The 4,754-nt window shown below is 32.1% G+C and overlaps 1 long non-coding RNA gene across 2 annotated transcripts; it reads right to left on the bottom strand.

Moving 5' to 3' along the window:
• Positions 1-536: 536 nt before the first annotated feature.
• LOC145052048 (uncharacterized) lies at positions 537-3,926 on the bottom strand. Of its 2 annotated transcripts, XR_013683949.1 has the most exons (10): positions 3,612-3,926; positions 3,004-3,421; positions 2,736-2,815; positions 2,187-2,596; positions 1,985-2,035; positions 1,813-1,911; positions 1,353-1,411; positions 1,017-1,123; positions 845-924; positions 537-733 (listed from the first exon to the last, which is right to left on the bottom strand). It is a non-coding gene; the product is annotated as an uncharacterized LOC145052048 (long non-coding RNA). The 2 variants fall into 2 exon arrangements; XR_013683948.1 differs by having other exon boundaries at positions 1,985-2,596.
• Positions 3,927-4,754: the final 828 nt, after the last annotated feature.

Below are 4,754 nucleotides of genomic sequence, written 5' to 3'. Positions count from 1 at the left end.
TCATTATATTTCTCCTACATCCTTTTATTTGTAGCAGTAGGATATGAAGCTCATCAGGTGGTATTCGATAGAAAGACGTGATGTAAAAGAAAGATATTGGTGAAAGTCCAAAGATTTTGAAAGTAATCAAGTTATGGGGTTGAAATTTAAGAACCTTAGGCAATTACAATGTAAATATGATACAAACCGATGTACTATTATGGAGTTAGGTACCTAAGCTTATATAAGGTTGTTAGGTATATTCACTTTACCCATATATATATATATATATATATATATATATATATATATATATATATATATATATATATATATAATTTAGGCTATTTGGATCTTTGGTTTCATTTTTGTTTATCCATCTATCCTAACATTTACTTATTTTACAATTCTACAATATTTATAGAAACTAGATGGTTACCCGCGCGTTGCGCGGGACGGAAGGTGTCGGTTTTCTGTTATAGCATTATACTTTTGAAGTACAATGCTATAATAAGGAAAACTTTTAGTTATTTCATGTTAACAAAATGTTGAGACGACATGCTTTAAAATAACATCAGAAATGATCAGTCCCTAAAAAAATACATAAATGGCATTAATTTCAAAAAATTGCATAACAGTACAACAACAAATCACCATAAATCAATCTAATGTATGGTGATTACTCTAAAATTTGTATTCCTTCTGGTTTCCATCTTAATGAAATAAGGGAGTGACCTTCGTATGAAATTGTGTTCTGCAAAACCCAACTAACACCTTTAACAGAAATGTACTTTCATTCTATAGTTTAACATGAAAACATGTTGCTATATTATACATCAAATTAATTTAAAAAAATGAAATATACCTCCACAAAGAACATCATGGCCTTCTGATTGTTTCCTTATTTACTTGTAAAATGTTGGTCCTATTTATTCCCCTTAACACCTTCAACAGAAATGTACTTTCATTCTATAGTTTAACATGAAAACATGTTGCTATATTAGACATCAAATTAATTAAAAAAAAAAGAAATATACCTCCACAAAGAACACCATAGCCTTCTGATTGTTTCCTTATTTACTTGTAAAATGCTGGTCCTATTTAACCCCGTTGTAAAATTCCAACCATAGAAAGAAGGAGGTACCTGAGAATATGTAATAGGAAAGAAATTTATATGTTTTAAAGATCATAAGAAAGCACATAAGAAAGTGAACCTCAAGTGTTCGTTAACATAAACAACATTATCGTCAAAACGATCATAAATCGCATCAAAATAAAAATGTCCCAACTGTTATAAATATTTTTTTCATTTTTTAATTCACTAATAGTTGTCACACTCTCTGTTAGTATATCTAGGAATCATGTAAACCAACCTTAACAGGGCCTCTGGTTCAAACGTGGAGCAATGCAGCAGGAAGGTTATTCAAATGACCTGCATCAAATAACCAAAAACTAAGAAACCCTAAAATCAAAACTATTACATGAAAAATTATAAATGTAATTTGCTATAAAGTTTAATTTTGGTTTATATTTGCATGTAAAGAAATGACTGAATTAGAAAAATGGTCCCTATGGTATAACGAAAATAACAGATTCAATCCAACTTCAGATTTCATTACAGCCCTTGAAGAACAAAAGAATCAGCCAATATGTCTTTGTCCTAAAAATGAAAGTTTATGTCTAATGAAAATGGAATGCTTTTTCTTAAGTGAAAGTAATATGCTAATGAAAGAAGAATATTGTTTATATATTAAAAATGAAAGCAACCTACTATTTTTGTATGTTTTTTGGTATGAAAAGAGTATTATCAAAAAATATAAAAATAAATTATACCTCCACTAATTCATTTTTGAACGTGATGATACTCATTTGTAGGACAGGTAGACAATTGTAAACATGATACCCACCATTCTCCATTTTGCCCTTTTCAATCTGTAAAATCATTTAATAAAGAAAATGTCAGTGACCAACAACAAAGTTGCCTTGATTTTAACGATTTCATTACCTTTACATTTGTTAAAATTTTCTATTGTGGTTAGCCTCTGTTGAAAGAAACCTATATAAAAGAAATCTTCATATAATTACTAAGAAAATCCATATAATAGGAGTAAGAAAACTAATAATATGGATAAAGTAAATTATCCTAATTTGGTCTCTTTTCAAGATCAATTTGAATAGTAGATGACTCCACAGGGAGGAAAACTTACCAGTTCCATGATACAACTAAAGGATCAAAACCCATTTCCGTGAATAGTAAAGAAGTTGTTGCATATTTCAGTAAGCATTGGTTGATAAACTAAGCTACAAAATCATTCTTTAAAACACACCAAAAGACCTCTTCATTAGACATGAACCACATGAAAACAAATTTAGTTAGCCTCGACTGCTGCAGTTTTCCAAATAATGTCTACATAAACTCATCATGTCAACACCACAATTCACAAAATAAATAAGGGTAAATTTGAAAAAGTTAAGACACTTCATACTATAGGCAAAAATTCTTCCACTAATTACGAAATTACCTGGAAGGGCAACAAAGGCAAAGGATCAGAATCCCAACTAAGATCATCAACTTCACCATATAAATAAATATGTGCATGAGAGCGTGTTTTACCATCTGTTGGATATATAAATTTCAAGATAGTAAAACGGGACAATTACATATAACAATTCACACAGCAACACAAAAAGGTGATTGAACTGTAAATCAAAGTAACTATAAAACACAATAGAAACAGAAATTAAACAACAAAAACCTGAAGAAGATAGCGACGAAGAGCAAAGGAGCGGAAGATAGCAAAACATCAAACACCTTGTGAGCATAAATCAAATCCAACTGTATATAGTTTAAAAGATATATGTTTAATATCTGTAAGAAAAATTAGACCAAAAATAGAAAGAAATCAAAGTAGGATAACAATTTTCTTGTTAATCGAAACTGGAGTAATAGAGAAGACATACACAAATTCAATACAAACAAATATTAAAAGAGATAGAAATAGAGATGTGTTGATTAGAGCTTACTCTCACTCAAGAATTGCACTGTGCGTCCTTGTAAGTTGAACGAATCTCACATTAGCCAGCATTTGAGAGCGGACTCCAGAGGCCTAGCGATTATCGATTCCATAACTCCTCGGTCGACTTTTTGCCACTCACTTTCCAAAACAACCCTTCCAATCAACAACCGCCGACAATGTGTACATTCCCGTATTGGTTATTGAATCAGTAGGCCAACCAACCCAAAATTGCAAGCCAAACAGCAACCCTAAAAAACCTACTATCCACCAGTCGACCATCGTTTCCCCAAAACCCAACGACGACTCAGAGGAAGATGAAAAATGAAGCAGAGTGGAGCAGGAAGATGTTCGTCATCGTTCCTGTAACATCCCGATGTACTTGTCGTCCGATGGAACATTGGTAGTTCTAGGCTACAAGGCGATAACTGAATGAACGGTGAAGCAACAGAGATGGAATAGTTAGGATGTGGTGTTGCCGGCATCGGCTATGGCAGAATGAAAGACTGGAATAGCAGATACGGAACACATCGTGGAGAAAGAAAAGCAGATGAAAGCAGGCAGGAGAAAGCATGGAGTCTTTGAAGAAATATTTGATGGTTAAAAATCGATGAGTACCTGATTGAGATAGTGTACAGGCGACGGCATTTTTTTGTAACAACGAAGAAGGCAAGCCGTAGGCGATGATATACGTCGGTGAGAATGAGGCGGTAGTGAAGAGGTAGAAGAGATGCAGTGGAAACAGATATTAGGTGACAGAGTCGGTGGGGAAGTTCGAAGATGAGACGGTGGAAGGACCGGGAAGTGAGACGATGGGAAAAAAAAGAGAAGAACAGGCTGCGGCGGTGACCATGGTAACCATGGTAGACTAACCATGTAAGATAACCATGAACAGTATCTGTGGTAAGCTACTGTAGCTAAGAGAATTTTGAAGGGCCGATTTTGGCCAAAAAAGCAGAGGACCTATTTTACCAAATGTATATATAAAGAAGGATCAGTTTTGCTCCATCCTTAGCAAATTTACTGTAGCTAAGGATGGAGAAATTTAATATATAGTATAATTAAGTTTTGGCATACACATCGAGTTAGTTAAACTTTCTAAAAATAGAATTATAAAACGTGTTAGTGATTATAATTTTTTTAGTTATTTAAAAATCCAAAAAATCAAACGACAATATCATAAAATAATTTGACATGTGCTATATAATTAGGTGTTGATGGTCGGACACAGAATAATAAAAAAATTTATATAATTGTCTTTCAACTTTAATCTTCCTGATAGAGTGATAGGGACGCTATATCAATAACCAATGACTAGAAACATAACTTTTGTTTGTTGTGTCTAGAAACAGTATGATATCTAATTATATATGTTTTATAATAAATATTTAATTATCAACCAAATCACATTCCACACTCTCATCGAGATAAAAATATAACACGATTTACGTAATTACGTAAACAGGGCACGGTTAGATGAGATAGATAAGAGAATTTAATGATGTTAGGACATAAGTATACAATCCGCAAAACAGCATATATTTAATAAACAAAATTGTAATTAAATGTAAATACAATAATCAATTCACAAGAAAAATATATTTAAATGTAGGTTTACAATAGATTACAAATTCGAATTTGTGTGGAGATTAAAGTCTGCTTTGCAGTGTCGTAAAACATAAATTTGTCTGATTACGAATCTATCTAAAGAATACAACAATTTAATAAAAAAATAAATCTTGATTCTAACGAAATTCTCTA

This window comes from Lactuca serriola, chromosome 5, assembly GCF_051521515.1.
Source record: "Lactuca serriola cultivar US96UC23 chromosome 5, Lser_US96UC23_V15, whole genome shotgun sequence".
Taxonomy (NCBI): Eukaryota; Viridiplantae; Streptophyta; class Magnoliopsida; order Asterales; family Asteraceae; genus Lactuca; species Lactuca serriola.
Note: the sequence above shows the minus strand (reverse complement) of the source record. Positions and strands in the feature narration are given on the sequence as shown.